At 47.8% G+C, this 17,156-nt stretch overlaps 1 protein-coding gene across 6 annotated transcripts in view; it reads right to left on the reverse strand.

Moving 5' to 3' along the window:
• The window catches only part of LOC138521802 (E3 ubiquitin-protein ligase TRIM39-like), a 174,927-nt gene that overhangs the window by 51,997 nt on the left and 105,774 nt on the right, over window positions 1-17,156 (reverse strand). The gene's annotated exons all lie outside the window — the stretch shown is intronic.

The following is a 17,156-nucleotide window of genomic DNA, read 5'->3' on the forward strand; positions in this document are numbered from 1 at the left end:
GAAAGAGCATAGGTTGGAGGACAAAAAGTAGAAGGATTCTTGAGTCCAGAATGATTAGTCATACTCAAATTAGAATTTTCGGGTAAGTTCGCGAAAAATTCTTTGAGTCTAATTTTTCTCATGAATTTAAAGAAGTCAGTGCGAAATACAAAAAGGTCATGTTTATCAGAGATAACATATCCTAGGCCTTTATTTAATAGTTGTTTTTCAATGGGAGTGGGTTCGTAGGAAGATAGATTTACTAGAAGTGATTGCCGCTCCGTAGGTGCCATGAATCAGCATTTGTGCCGGCAGTGCAAAGCCACTTTTCAGCAGTACACTTTGAACTGTGCAAAAGATTCCATGAATCGGGCCCTAAGGTGGTACTCCCTGTGCACCGTTTGCTGTAGGACAATCCATATTATGTGTAGTTCATCCCCTAGAACCTATAGGAGTTGAAATCCAACAACTAATCATCAAATGCCCACTAATACCAAGCAAGTGGCATGCGTCCTTGTTCTGCCTCAACACAAAACACACTGCACTTTGGACTCCACTCTTGTCCACTCCAGATACATATTTTGAAGCACCTGCTGATTTAAAGGGCTTAGGGATGTTCAGAGGAGCTTAGAGCAATGTCTGCAGCTGGTTCTATGTGGCCTAACCCCGCTGCCAGTAGCTCTCTGTTTTAGTTGGGCCATTTTTCTTGGCTGATGGGGTTCAAATCACTGGCTGCTGGGGCCTTAAAAGTGGGGATGGAGGGCATTGATTGGTTTAAGCTGTCTCGGCTATGTCTGCATTAGCTCAGTTGCATGCTCTTAAAGAGTTGTAATGAAGCCAGTTCAACGTACCGACCACAATAGATTGACCTTGCAACATAACATGATCATGGTGACTGTATGATGCTGGACAGAATTACCAATTTTAAAGGCATCAACTTGCACCTTAAGGGGTCTCAAGAATGCTTTTGCAATTTTAAACGTAGCTTTTCGCTTCTGCTTGAGTTCAGCCATAGGTGATTTCTTGGCATCCAGTCTTGTATCGAGGTTGGTGAGAACAGCTGCAGTATGGCATTTAGCGGTTGGATGCTGGTCGTTAAACATCCAGGGCGATGGTGTAGATCCCCAGATAATACCAATTTTCAGGGTGGAGGGGGTTGTTCTCAACAACCCCAATTTCACCAATGTTGTCCTGTCAGCCAGGCAAAGGCCCTAAACCCATACTGGAGCGAGTCGGTTTAGGAGGAGAGCGTGCTCTACCATTTCATATGCTGCCGGCAGGTCCAGCAGGATCAAGATGGCAGAGTTATTCCTCTCCAAGGCCTTGGAAATCTTTCCTTGCGAGGATGAGGGAGGCTGAAATTAGTCTGAAATGTTGCAAACCTGATTGGTTGTTGTCTAGTAGGTGCAGAGTCTAGTTTAAATGCTGGGGGTATTATTCCGAATCTTATGTTGGAGTGGGTAAGGTAGAGGTACACCTTTGACAATGATAGCAGGCCTGGGTGCAACTGGAGTGCCAGACGCTGTCATCATTTTGACGATTTTGGTTATGTCTTCCAGAGGGTATTGATAGAAGCAATTACTCACTGTACTAGGAGGGGGGCTTTGGGCAATGGTATGTTTGGTATTGGGAAATAGCATGTTACTCGAGGGTCAGAAGGCTCATATTGGGTGGATTGTTTTAGAAAATGGCTCGTAGTTTCTCTGAAAGATTTTATGATGGGACTGAAGTAGTGGAAGGTTGAGGCTGGTGCTCAGTTCCCAGAATATCTTGAAGGTTTGGGAGCGGAATCCTATGCTACAGGTTTTTGGAGTAAGCTTTCTTTTTCCTTTCAATCGGCACATAGCAGCCTCCAGCTTGGATTTTGAAGAATAGTTTATTGCCTTCAGATTGGGGTCTCCTCAATTTTTTCTAGCTTTCTAGTCGTTCTCTTTTGAGTGCCCAGGCCATCACTGTCTCCAGAGACCTGGTTCTCTCTAGGCTGGACTACTGCAACAGCCTATTTCTCAATCTACCTTCCTCTACTTTCTGCCCTCTTCATCTAATCCAGAACAGGACTGCAGGACTTAACCTTGGCCTCAAGTCCGGTGACCGTATCTCTCCAGCCCTGAAATCTCTACACTGGCTCCTGGTGGCTGCCAGGATCAAGTACAAGACTCTCTGCATCGCCCACATGGCTTTCTGGGGCCGGGGCCTGCTTTACATCTAACTCTCTCTTCCAAAATACCTTCCTTCCTGAGCTCTTTTGCTTAGCTACCTCCAACTCTCTAAGGGTCAGACGCTTCTCCAGGCAGAGAGTGGGGGGTAGATCTCTCTCCTATGCAGGTGCCTCCCTCTGGAATGGCTTCCCTGCCCCGCTCATCAAACTTGAGACGGATGAACTGAAGTTCAGGAAGCAGCTCAAGACTTTACTTTTCTCTGCCGCTTTCTCTCTCACCCTCCCCTGCTAACCTACCTGTTTGCTGCACTGACTGGTTGCTTGGCTACCCTTAGAGTCTCACTGGGTACCAGCCCCCTGTGATCAGTCTCACCTGCACTGCCTGTGGGCTTACCGCACACTTAGTGGCTGTAACTGTAACCTCTACAGTGCCCTGCCTCTTTGCACTTACTCAGAGCAATGCTGCCCTGACTGCACTCCCCCCCCAGCCTTCTCCTCGGCACTTCTCCCTCTCCCTTCCCCTGCACTTGCACGATCTGAATGACACATGGCCTAGTAAGATCGTTTGTCTTGTCCTCCCTTGTCTTGTCGCGCCTTGAAACTCAAATGACATATCATTGAACTATTTGTTTGCCCTTTTTTGGGGAGGCTGCAGTTGTTTTCTTAGTATAAGGAACACGCATATCGAGAGGGCGGGTAATTTGCTGATCAAGCTCTAAGGGTTGTGCGACGATACTCCAGGTGTCATCACTTCTCCCCAGGGGGAACCCTTTTCTATGGGTCCCGGGAGGGTGAGGCTGCTACCCAATAATACCCCCAGAGGTGGTAATATGCAAGAGGACCTCATAGGAAGGAAATCCCCTTCTAGGGACAAAGACGATCACCTGGGTCACAGCCTCCCCTCAGCAGTAACAACCCCAACATGACTGGCCCGATGTTCCTTGCTGAATAACAATTGTGAGGACGGACCTATGTATTACGCTAATTCCGTAACTGTATCCAAGGGTGACAGTACTGTGACGAAGAAGATCTTCAGGAACAATGAGCATTGCAGGAAAGACCGCTGTGCCAAGCAGAGAGAGAGCGAGATACTGAGCCCTGGTGTCCCAAGCTCAGAGAGACACTGGGCAATGTCGAGGAGAGGCACTGCTGTACCAAACCTTGAGATACACTTAGCAGTGCATGAACACTGCTGTATCAAGCCCAGACAGACGCTGCACTGAGCAGTGCTGAGACCCTGCTGTATCAAGCCCAGACAGACACTGAGCAGTGCTGAGACACTGTTGTCTCAAGCACAAAGAAACAGCGGGCAATGTCCAGGAGAGACACAGCTGTACCAAACTTTGTGTTTAGGGTATCACAACCGTGGTTATCATGCTGCAGGAGAGAGGAGACTCCCAGCATCTAACCAGGTAAGAAGTAGTCAACTGGTAAACCTATCAGGAGTTTGTATACACTGATATGCCGTATAGAATAGACAATAAAGATAATTATGCAGTGAAGGAATGTGAGCAAGCTACGAACTTAAAAATTACTCGGAGCGCAAGAAATTGATCAGGAATCCAAAGAAGAGAGCGACTATAGATTCCAGTGAGTAAATATCCAACTAGATGAATAGAAAGGGTTCAGGCCAATTATGGACATATTCTGAAAAAATGAATTCGTTGCAGGTCACACACATTTGAGAGACATTTGGAGACTGCAGACGAACATTAGATAATTCATGCAGTACAGGTCGGACCTTTACTTTAAAATTATTTTTCGATTATGACAAGAATGATCACAAGTAAATATACATTGCATATTATTTGGATAACTATTTGAGTGTTTACATACTTAAAACACAGTTATGCTAATGCCTTCCTAAATTCTCCCCCCCATATCAGTCTAAGCAATTTGATTTCTATACAAAAAATGTATCAATATTTCTTTTTATTATTAGACTTATTTTATTTTATTAAAATGTTTTATTGGTTTAACAAAACCTTTAACATGATTACATCATATTAAAAAAGAACCATAAAACATAAAAAAGAAATCTAAACATATACAATTACACATGTATTATTTCATTCAATTCCTTCTTCATCATTAGCACTCTATCCATAAATTTCAACTCTGCAATCATTAAACCTGGCTTTTCTCCAATTATCACCCAACCCCACCACTCGCTTGGACTCGATGTACTTTCACCCATAAAATATTCTCCTAAATAAATTTGTCTCATTTCTTTTAGCGAGTTGCAAACTGTTACCCAATGGCTTAATGTCTCTATCATATCTTTCTTCTTACAAAAAGTACAAGTATTAGACTTATACTGTAAATAAGGAATATCCCTGAAGAAGCTCACCATAGGATAGCTGACTTTCATTCCCTATGTGCTGAAACACGTGTAGGCGGAGATTAATGTGTGGTACCATTAAGTCACAGATTGCTATGAACACTAATGAGCTATTGACTTACAACAAATGTTGTAAGTAGTGGAACCAAGGAAGTTATAACCATCCTTGGAGAAGCTAAGTGTAATTTTAATTTATGTGATTTTACTTTTGTCGATGCTACAAGTACATATACGTTAGAATAAGAAATATTAAAAAAAGATATGTACATCTAATAATTTTCGCAATATTGGGCTCATTACGGGTCTGGTGGTAACCGTGCCGGTGATACCGGCGGGTTGCCGCCAGACCTGTAAATATTTACTGGTGCCTGACTTCCCGGTGCCACCGGGGGATTACAACCCCAGCGGCCCGGAAAGTCAGGCGCCAGTAAAATAAGTCCCCATTCCCATAGAGTCCCATAGAACTCTATGGGAGTGGGACGACGGAAGCACCGGCACCGTTGCTAAATTATAAGTTACTCACTGTAGTGACTAACGTACTCTTAGTCCATAGTCCCATTTCCTCCATACTGCATGGGCGTCCCTTGCGAGGGACGGGAGACGGAACCTTTTTCACCAGAAAAAACCTTCTTCCCTTTAAATTTAGAGGCGCGCGGGGGTGCAGCCCTGGGAGCATGCGCTGCCCTGACTCCGCCCGCCGGCACCACACCTCAGTCCCCATAGATGCATCGACAATAGCCTTACCATTGCCTAATGACACCAGTATTATTGGGGGGGTGAGGAGGATGGTGGGACATATGGAGGAAAGGGGACTATGGACTAAGAGTATGTTGTTCACTACAGTGAGTAACTTATAATTACTCTTATGTCCCGTCCCTTTTCCTCCATACTGCATGGGCGATTACAACTGAATGTAGCCCCAGGGTGGAGATGAGACCCTCCTTAAGCAAACAGGTTCCTGAGAACCGCCTGCCCGAAACCTGCATCCGATTTGGAGCCGGCATCCAAACAGTAATGCTTGCAGAAAGCCGAGGGAGTGGCCCATGTGGCTGCCCTGCTTATGACCTGCCATGGGACATGGTGCTGAAATGCGATGGCCGTTGCCTTGACCCCGACTGCATGGGCGTATATGTTCGCCGGAAGGGGCTTATGCTGGCCCTCGTATGCTTCTTTGATGGCCGAGACTATCCAGCGGGATATGGAGGCCTGATAGCCTGTTCTTGTACCTCCAAAAGTGATAAATAGGGTGTCTGACTTGTGGAAGGCCTTGGTCCTGTCAAGGTACAATTTCAGGGCACGCCTGACATGTAGGCAGTGCAGAACTCTGTGCCTCGTCCTTAGGATCGGCAAAAAAAGTAGGAAGGGCAGGAAGGGCAATTTCCTCATTCAAATGGAAAGCAGATGGCACCTTAGGCAGAAATGCTGGGTGTGTCCGCAGGACCACCTTGTCCTTGTGAAAGGTAGTATATGGTTCTGAGGCGACAAGCCATAGAACTAGAGAAGGACTGGGTTTTTATTTAAGAGAGGCCTAGGACGGTGCCCACATAAAACGTATTGTCAAAAACAGAAGGGTCCTAGCTCCTCTTGTCACTGCTCCCTTAGGAATACAAATTCAACTATTTGAAAACCTTGCTGCTACACCCCCTCAGTTGCAACAAATTACACTGACAGCTGTGGTTGAAAAAATATACATATTATTATACTTTATTGCAAAATTACATGTTATAAAAATCAATTTAATTTTCTTTTCTTAAAAATAGGATACCGACCACAATAATAACGATGTATTCGAGCAGGAACAATCCATAACTAAATGCAAAACTAATAAGGAATAAGTGGAAAAAAGAGAAGTGCTCCTAGAATTCCATGTGTACGTGAAAACACTACCGCCACCAAAACAATAAAACGTCAAGAAAGCAGAACAAAACGATTATGATTACAAATACTGCTCTATTGTGGTGGTCATTGCACGACTAAAACAACAACATCCAATTATATGATAGCCAGCACAAATGACATAAACAAATATATATATATATATAAAAAGCATTAGCATCCTGGATTAGCCCACAGTACGGATGTCTAAATTGGATCTCCTTAGTAACTGATAATTTCCTATTACTAGTTCTGGATCCAAAGCGACTCTCAATGCCTTATTGTAACTGCGACATCTTTCTCACAGAAAAAGACCCGACATGTTTCATTCCCATTCTCCTTCGAGAGAGTTGTTACCGGGAAATTCTTCAGGGGTGATGTGCTATGAACAACAATTGGCATTACAATTGTTTACAGACTTCAAAAATTGACCATGTAACTTGGTACAAATAAGGGGGGGCAGTATTTAGGAGGAAGCTCTTATTGTTGGATAACGCCAACCTACACAGCAAAAGGGGAGAGAAACAAAGACACCCGAATAAATCAGTCAGATATTGTGAATCAAACCACTGATTATAGTAGTTAGTCGACCTCCAGGTCTATAAATACCTTGAAGGGTTAACTCACAGTCAACTGGTAAATAGTTGCGGGAGTAACAAAAACGTCTTCGTGTGAAGGAGTAAAATCCCCTGAAAGAAAGTGGGATGGCAAAGCCTCGTTAATGATAGGGCAGTAACAACACGGTGTTATCTGCTACAATTATGAAGTTTTTAAAGCAAGATGGGAATATTCTATTAAAGTTAGTTCCCATGACTCAAACCACTCTAAATCAAGATCTTTTAACTAAACTGGGTTATTTGTTGACATCACGTGCCTATTATAGGAACGCTCTATTAACCAAAAGTGCGCTGACAAGTTCCATTCATTGCTGTCAAGCGCATACTATCAACTTCTGTTCGTATTATAAATTTGTCTATACATGTATGGTGTTTCTATCACACTGGTTCTACCGTGCTTGAATAGCTGAAGTGATATGGTCTTATTAACGGTGTGCAACTCGACTGACCTTAAGCTGGGAACGTTTGATCTCAGGTGTCTGTAATGGCTGGGACGCGTTTTGTCGCCGTGCAGGTCTAGTGAAAATAGAAAGTTGCGAGACCACCCCCACAGTTTACTTGTTTCGTTGATCACCTAAATCAAAGGAAACACGGGAGGGGGAGAAGGACGGAACAGCAAAGAAACAAGTTCACTCCGACTGTCAATGGAAAAGCGCCTGCCAGCTGGTAGCAACGTTGAGAGAAAACACAACAATAATGTGCGACGAAACCCCCATTTCGTTTTGGTGCATGCAGAACTTACTTAAGGTTGTTCGTACTCGGCTTTGATTCTAGCTGCGTTCTCTTGTCCGCAGTGGCCCCTTGTGCTAGTTTTAGGTCACCATTAGGCAATACGACGCTGCTGAATGAACAGGTAGCTAAATGCTGCCAAAACACGGAAAGCCCAAACGATGCAGTCCTAGAAATCGAAGACGGCAAAGGCAACAGTGTCTATGAGTAAAAATCTGCGCGCCATCTTGTAACTGAAAATGGGTTTCACTAAAAAGTGTCTGTCGCACTGTAGATTTTAGATGGAAACCCTTCACTACTATATAACATCAGAACTGTGGAATAATTTGAATAATATGATTCGCATCATAAAAGCCTGTGCATAATCGATCCTTGTGCAGGTTAAACAAGCTGTATAATAGTAACGTGGCGTGGCTTCTGCTTCCAAAATTCATATGATGTAATATATTGATCCCGCCTGTCACAATCTAGATTAGATAATACTTGTGACTTACTCGTGTTTTGGGCATATCGCTATACACTGCTGTGACATATAGTTAATAGGAGAACGTCTATCTGACACAGCCATAAGAGAAAATGTCTCTTATATGAATGGCAAGTTAAATCCTGGGGCTTCATGAATATCGTTCACAATTTATTCCATTCAACCTGTTCATTGAGCCCTTTCTCGACTGAGTTGCAGAGAAAAATTAAACGTTGTTCTTTTTCAAAAAGTCTTTTCTTATTTGATGTTGTATTGTTGCCCTTACCTACTTGTAGCAAGACACTCCATGTTAAAGATTCAGGTATGTGGTCCATGGCCAGAAAGTGACAGACAAGCGGGGCTGCGACATTCCTATTCCTGATACAGCTTTTATGTTCTGTAATTCTTACCTTTATTTTCCTTTCCGTCATGCCGATATATGTTTTTTGGCAAGGGCACCAGATCGCATATACTACCATCTGTGAATTGCAATTAGTGAATGGTCTTTGCTGCCAAGGTTTTTCCAGCCCCAGGTCTACTTGCGTTGTACGCTTGGTGTTCGGGCAACAACTACAGTGTCCACAGGGTACATGTCCAATGGGTTTTGGTAACCCCCAGGACTCAGTTAGTGTCATCTGCGGCAGGTGTATAGATATGTCGTTCCTAGTAACCATATCTTTAATATTTTGACTTCTTTTGAATGCACACACTGGTCTCGGAATAGGGCATTCTCCTGAGTCAAGAATGTGCCAGTTGTGTTTTATAATAGCATTCACTTGATTGGAAAGCGTGTTGAAAGTACTTATGAACACTATTTGATCATTGTCTTTAGATTTTGTCTGGTATTCAAGAAGAGCTTCCCTGTTGTTGTTTTTAGCTCGTTTGTGAGCTCTTTTTATAATTTTTGGGGGATATCCTCTTAACAGCAACTTGGAACTTAAATTAGCCGCTTCTACTTCGAAGGTAGTTGTGCTTGAACTATTTCTCTTAAGATGGAGAATTTGACCCACTGGTAAATTATTTCTAGTATGACTCGGATGGCAGCTATTAAACTGTAAGAAAGAATTGCGATCCGTAGGCTTGTGATACGGCTTGACTTTAAGTGTGTTAGTAGTGTCGTCAGACCATATTGTTAGGTCAAGAAAGTTGATTTCAACAGTACTCGTGGCAGCTGTAAACTTAAGGAATTGATTTTGCTCGTTAAGCCATGCTTGAAATTCTCCAAAGGATACCATGTCACCATCCCAAATCATTAGGATGTCATCTATAAAACGCCTCCAAATCTGAAGATGATTTAGGAATGGATTCGTGGGATTATAGATAACGCTCTTTTCGAAGAATTCTACAAATAAGTTGGCTGCAGATGGAGCTACTGATGACCCCATGGCCGTGCCGTGTACTTGATGATACAATTGTTGATTGAAACTTAAAAAGTTTTCTTTAAGGGACATAGTCGCACACCACAGTTTGAAACTGTTTGGACAATCCCCTTCTGTTCTCTTAGTTTGCAGTACCTCTTCTAGAACTTCTAAGGTGATGTCCTGAGGGATACAAGTATACAAAGATACTATATCGAGACTGACTAAGATTTGTCGTTTGTTGTCGAATGGGTAGTCTTCGATTAAGGTAATGACCTCCGTGGTGTCCTGCAGGTAGGAGTACATCTCCAAAACATACGGTTTCAAATACTTGTCTGCGAACTTTGAAAGTGAGGCGACAAGCGCCAGGATTCCGCTGACTCTGCGAGCCGAGGTGAGGCCGACTAGTAAGGCCGTCTTAATGGTGACCAGCTTGATGTCCGCGGACCCCATTGGCTCAAACGGTTTGTGCACCAGGGCGCCCAAGACTATGTTCAGGTCCCACAAAGGGTGTGGCCTCTTGATGGGCGGATAGAGCCTTGCGAGCCCAGCCAAATGCTTCTTGACAATCAGATTGGAGGAGGAGAAGAAGACCCCTTCCTCAGAGTTTCTGTAGGCCCTGATGGCTGAGAGGTAAGTGTGGCAGGTGTCCAGCTGCACGCCAGAGTGGGCGAGGTGCGCCGAGAAAGAGAGCACGTCATCCAAGGCACATGCCAGGGGGTCGATTTCCTTGGAATCTGCACAGTGGCAGAACCTGGTCCACTTACTTTTTATACAGGGCCCTGGTAGCCTTGCTCCTAGCGCCCTGTATGATCTCCAGATTAGCCTGGGATAGGTTGAGGTGACTGAGCGTTACCTGCTCCGGAACCACGCTGTGAGGGCCAGTTTCTGTGGCACGGGGTGGATGACCCTGTCCCCCTTCTGCGCTAGAAGATGCATTGGGCCCATCGGGAGGTGAATCAGAGGCATCTCCGAGAGGCTCAGCAGCTCCGAGAACCATGGCCTAGCCGGCCACCATGGAGCGATTAGAATGATGTTGAGCTGGCGAGACTCGTTGATCTTGCAAATCACTCTATGAATCAGTGGAGTGGGCGGGAAGGCGTACGCTGTCATGCCATTCCACTGAATAAGAAATGCGTCGCCCAAGGAGCCGCGGCCCTGTCCCTGCCAGGAGGCAAACTGAGGGCTCTTCTTGTTGTGCTAGGTGGCAAAGAGATCCACCTGAGGGAGACCCCATCTGTGGAAGATCTCCTGAATGACAAGGTTGTTTAGCTGCCACTCGTAGTTGTCCACTCCCAGCCTGCTGAACCTGTCCGCTTCCAGGTTGGATTCCCTTGGAAGGTGGACTGCCGTGAGGTAGATGCCATTTTCCAGGGCCCATTGCCACATGTGGATGGCCAGTCTGCACAGTGGAGGGCATCTGGTCCCTCCCTGCTTGTTGACATAGTGCATGCTGGTCGAGTTGTCTGTCTGGATGATGACAACCCTGCCCCTGAGACGTGGAAGGAAAGCTCTGAGCACTGCCAGATGGCATTCAGTTCCAACCAATTGATGTGGTAAGCCTGCTCCTGTCGAGTCCAGGTGCCGTGGACCCAGAGATCCTCCAGGGTGGCTCCCCAGCCCTCGAGAGCGGAGTCCGTGGTGAGGTCACCTGCGGGTTGGGAGGCTTGCCCGTTTGTAGGTTGCAGTCCCTGGACCACCATGTGAGGTCCAGGTGGAGAGATGGAGGAATGTTGATTATCTCGGATTGAGAGCCCCGCTCCTGGTTCCATGATGCCGCGAAGTGCAGCTGTATCCTCCTCATCCTGAGTCTTGTGTGGGGGGACGGCCAATAGGACCGCTGCTAGAAGACGCAGGAGATGTTGGTACCACCAGGCTGAGGTCGCCTGTCTGCAGAGGAAATGGGACGTGGCCCTCTTGATGGCCGTGAACTTGTCCTCTTCGGGAAACACCTTCTCGGAGCGTGTCCCCCTGATGAGGCCCAAGAAGGTCAGAGTCTGCGTGGGTTGCAGCTGCGACTTCTTGAGATGGAGCGAAAAGCCCAGATTGTGCAGCATGTTCAGAGCATGGGAGGAGTGGTGAACTGCTTCCGGAGATGTAGCCCTGACGAGCCAGTTGTCGAGATATGGGTAGATGTGGAGGCCCTGAGGAGGGCAGCCACCGTATTCATGAGTCTGGTGAAGACCAAAAGGAAGGACCTTGTACTGGAAATAGTAGCCCATGATCCTGAACAGGAGGAAAGAATGATGGGTTCCAAATCGGGACGTGTAGGTACGCGTCCTTCAGATCCAGGGAGCACATCCAGTCTCCCCTGCACAGTGTCTCCGCAATAAAAGCTGGCATAACCATCTTGAATCTTTGGAGAGGTAAGGAGAGGTTGAGGGTGGAGAGGACCAGTACAACCCTCAGGCAGCCTAGTTCTTTTTCTGAATGGCAAAAATCCTGGAGTAAAAGCCCAAGCCTCGCTGGGAGACTGGGACTTCCTCCATGGCCTGGCTCAGTACGAGCAACCGAATCTCTGCCAAAAGGGTTGCTGTCCCAACTTGAGGGGAGGATGGAGGAGAAGCAGGGATAGGTAGGCGGTACCCCGTGGAGACTACCAAGAGGATCCAAGGGTCCGCAAAGTTCTGGCGCGAAAAATGCACATGGAGAGCAAGCCTGCCCCCCACTGGTGACACATGGACCCGGAGGGGCGTGTCGTGCCTTCTTTCCCTCAGAGGCTGTTGCTGAGGAAGGGGGGGAACTGGAAAAATCCCTTACTCCCCCCTATTTCCCCCCCATTTTTGTTGCTTGCGCCGATGTGAGGTCGGCGAGCGTTCTGGCTGCCTGGACCTCCGTTCCTGGAAGTCGCTGAAGCCTCCAGATGAGCGCCCCTTGTCAGAGCGCTGCTGTGACTGGGTGTAAGATTTGGGCGTGGTCTTTGTCAGGATGGATAAAGACTTGGCCGTTTGTGAGCTGTGTTTCTTTTTGTCCAACTCTTCATCCATGGTGGAGTGAAAGCGGTCACTCCCCTCGAATGGCAGGTCCAATATGCACTCCTGGACGTCCGGATTGAACTTTTTGGCCCAGAGCCAAGCTGTCCTTGTCATGTCCGTGGCAATACAAATGGCACGGCCAGAGGTATCAATGTGGGCCACGGTGGATTCCATGATGTCCTGTGCCACGAGCTTGGCCTCGGCCAGCCCGGCCTAAAAGCGTGATTAGCTCTGCGTGGGGATTTCTGGGAGGAACTCAGCGATTTCCCACCATAATCTCTGGTTAGTGGCCGCCAGCATGGCGTCGCGTTGGCCTGACAAAGATGCAAGGAAGCGTTAGAATACAGTTTCTTCCTGTATGCCTCCCAGGTTCTTCTCCTCCATGCCTAGCAGCGCTGCAGATGACAAAGATGAGGACGACTGGGGCTTGGAGTACAGTGATGCCCGGCTATCACTGAGGTGCGTGGCTGAGGATGGGAGGAGAGAAAGAGTGTATCCCCCTCCATCTGCCTGTATTTGGCGTCAAGGCGTCAGGGGTGCCTCGTGAGTACTTTTGCAAGGACCCCCTCTGCTGACTGCTCTGCCGCAGACGTAGATACTCCGCTAGTCCAGCCAGACGTTCGTGGAAGGCCTTGGCCGACGAAGGAGTGTCTGGGTCCTCCTCTGTGTCTTGGGGGTCAGGAGGATCCTGTGCCGGAGGAGGTGGAGTGTTGCTTGCCGGAGGCTGAGGTGCGGATACCGGAGCTGGAGGCTGTGGAAGGGGTTGAGGAAACGCCTGAACAATGGGCTGAGTGGCCGGGCTAGGCGGCAGAGGCTGTGCCAGGGCCGGGGGCATCAGCAGAGGCGTGTGTGGTGCCGCTAGCATTGTAGGGAGGACCTCCCTGATGGCAGCCCCGAGGATATCCCCCATCTGGGATGATTTCATAAACCCGAGGAACTTTAGGAAGAAGATGTCCTCGGTCCCTGAAGAGGTGGTAGGCGATATAGAGGGAGTCGCGGCGGGTTGCTGGGGTCGCCACATGCTCTGCCCATATGGACGCACGGGAAAGCTGCCCTGCGCAAATGAGGGGTAGGCCGTAGGCCACGTACCTGGTTGATGCCAGTCCCACCTTGACACTCGTTCTTCGCAGACTTCGTGGAATGACGTTGGACAGGTGCTGATGTCCGGCCCGGCTGCCATCTTGTTCAGCTGCCTGCCACGTGCCTGAATTGTGTTGCTCGGTTCACTGGGCCCAGGCTCCTCCAGAGTTCTTGAGTGTGGATTATGAGGCCTAACCCGCTCCTCGGGCCTAGGCCCGGTAGGTGTGGCACCCTTGGCCTGGGGGGCCGGTAGAGCTGCGTTTAGGCGCCCCTTCTGCGTAATCGCTGGTATTAGGGCGTGGCCCCTCAGTGTAACCCTGGTAAAAGAACCTTCCGGTGCCTCGAAACTTTCACCGGGAGGATCCGAGGACCCCACGGCCCGCAGGCCGGTAGCTGAAGCAGCCTCGGTGCAAGAACCTGAGCGGTCCCACCCGCGTGGGCGAGTCCCTGGGAAGGAGTGTCCCTTGCAGGGTGTGATGGAAAACAAGGGCCCCAACTTGGGCCTGGGTCAGTGAAAGACAAAGTCCTTGAGGTCCTCTCGAGGCGATTTCTGGAAGAGCTCCCTCCACCTGACAAGTCTGTTCTTCAGCGCCTTAGATGGCAGAGCGTTGCACGCTGTAAAAGCTTGCCAGCTGTGGTCGGGGCCAAGGCAACGTAGGCAAAGGGCGTGGGGGTCTTAAGAAGGGAGGAGCCTGTCGTAGTAGGATGGACACCTGCTGAACCCTGTGGAAGTCGACATGCGCTGGGGAGGAGCATGATGCCTGAGGACCGAGTACCTGTGATAAAAAGATAAAAAAGACAGAAGAAGTGTCCGCGCGTGGAATTACATGGCCGAAGCCAAACCCAGGAGCGCTGGTGAATTCGACCCATTTGAGTCGATGTGGAAAAGGAGACTGGGGTGTGGCGTCGGAGGGCGGAGTCAGGGCAGCGCATGCTCCCAGGGCCGAACCCCTGCGAGCCTCTACATTTTAAGGGGAAGAAGGTTTTTTTCTGGTGAAAAAGGTTCTGTCTCCCATCCCTCGCAAGGACACCCATGCAGTATGGAGGGAAGGGGGCGGGACGTAAGAGTATGGTGCCCGTGCTTCCGTGACGGTCTGCCTACCATGGGCTCTGTGCCCGGCAGGGTCAGACCTGTTGGGCATGGCGGCTCCGGCAGGCAGACCTGTAGTATGCTGGTCCGGAAACAACGGTGCCGGTAAGCTTACCGGCACCGTTGTTTCCAGACCGGCAGGCTCAGAATGAGCCCCAATGTTTGAAGGCAGGGGCAGGATTCTATGGTAACCTATGAAACCATAACTCATGGCCCCACATGCACAGCTCAGACCAACACCCAGGACAAAGATGACATCACAAATGGCATCTTCGATGACATCACTGATGTGTAACAATCTTGACAAAGTCCTTACAAAGGGCTGTGTTTAGGGACCTGCTACCAATATCTGAAGGGTGATAGGTCGGCATCTCATGACTAGTCCATGGATCACAAAATGTCCTCATTCAAACAGAACTGTCTGTGGATAATATAGCAATCTAACAATCCATGAATATAGGCAATGGCTCCAGCATGGACTGTACCAGTGGAGTAGATCTAGAAGATTATAAGCCCAAGCCTATCAGGACCTTGAGTAATGTTAAACGTGTAGCCACGGGCTTGCATTGTGCTTTGATTGGCTGAATGTAACAGAGGGAAATTGCACCTCCCACACTGCGAGCGGGAAATGTATGGAGAGGAATCCTTGGAATGGAGGTGCACAGCTCGCACACTGCGAGTGGGAAATGTATGGAGATGAATCCTTGGAATGGAGGTGCACAGCTCACACACTGCGAGCGGGAAATGTATGGAGAGGAATCCTTGGAATGGAGGTGCACAGCTCGCACACTGCGAGCGGGAAATGTATGGAGATGAATCCTTGGAATGGAGGTGCACAGCTCGCACACTGCGAGCGGAAAATGTATGGAGATGAATCCTTGGAATGGAGGTGCACAGCTCGCACACTGCGAGCGGGAAATGTATGGAGATGAATCCTTGGAATGGAGGTGCACAGCTCGCACACTGCGAGTGGGAAATGTATGGAGATGAATCCTTGGAATGGAGGTGCACAGCTCGCACACTGCGAGCGGGAAATGTATGAGGATGAATCCTGGGAATGGAGGTGCACAGCTCGCACACTGCGAGTGGGAAATGTATGGAGATGAATCGAATGGAGGTGCGAAATGTATGGAGATGAATCCTGGGAATGGAGGTGCACAGCTCGCACACTGCGAGTGGGAAATGTATGGAGATGAATCCTTGGAATGGAGGTGCAAAGCTCGCACACTGCGAGTGGGAAATGTATGGAGATGAATCCTTGGAATGGAGGTGCACAGCTCGCACACTGCGAGTGGGAAATGTATGGAGATGAATCCTTGGAATGGAGGTGCAAAGCTTGCACACTGCGAGCAAGGCTCATTTTAGCAACTGGAGGCCTTTGGCAAGTGAAAGCAGGAGGGAAGAGCGAACTCAAGCTTAAAATGAAAGGTAATGTAAATGCATTATTACTGTGCTATATAACAGCCGTAAACAAATCCACGTATGTGTATCAAATAGTTCCCATTAACTGCAGCTCCCAAAAGTCGGGGTGCATTCAATCCATGGACCACCGGGCACCATGTAGACTACCTTTTCTTGTTTAAATGTATTTTTGGTTAAAATCATAAACTTTATACATTACTATGTAAAACCAGATTACCAATATCCTTGAAATACAATCAACAAATTAAATAATAAAAAATATTGCAAGTTCATACATTCTAATTAAAGTTAAGATAGATATAAAAGCATACATAGTAACTACACATGTGCACTATGACGTCATGGATAGGTTTCTCCAGATGTATAGTTCACGAGTGAAAGGCTGTTGGTCTATGACGTCAGGGCGGCCTGCCCGTTGCAAGTTCCAATCTGAGGCCAGGGCAGACTCCGCCTTTAATCTTCCCGACTCATGAATTGAGTAGCATTACACGGGGTAGTAATAATACCCGTTACTGGGGCACTTCAAAGTAGCGCGAACACAACACGAAGAAGTGATGTGTAAGAACACAAAGCAACGCCTTTCTCGCGCCTCGTCCCCACCAGTAGTGTGCTGCCTATTTTTCTTTCCCTACTGAAGGAAAAGACTCTACGGGAGACATTGCAGGTGTGGTCGCAATAAAGTGCTATTTTAAATACTTCTCATGTTCTAGATGCCACCTTCTTACAGGATGATGGTGTCCCTTGGCAGGTTCAGGGAATAGGGTGTAATGTCAGAATGCTGAGCGTTACCTCTATGGCGCCTCCCGCAGGTGCATCCTGATCAGCATTAACACAGGCAGCCCATATACATTAGCGGTAAAACATAGAAGTGGAACTCCAAAGAAATGGCTCAATACCAAGAGCCTGTAGCAGGAGATCATCTGATAAATATTGCAAATAAACCTAACACTGAAAAGCCCTTCTTGTGCAGAAGTGGGGGACGGATGAGCCGCCAAGACCCTCGATCAACAGTGCCCCCCACCCCTCCCTTTCAGATTCAGGACAGTAACCAACCCCCCTAACCCCATCA

The sequence above is a fragment of the Ambystoma mexicanum genome, chromosome 13, assembly GCF_040938575.1.
Source record: "Ambystoma mexicanum isolate Mex_15411 chromosome 13, UKY_AmexF1_1, whole genome shotgun sequence".
NCBI lineage: Eukaryota > Metazoa > Chordata > Amphibia > Caudata > Ambystomatidae > Ambystoma > Ambystoma mexicanum.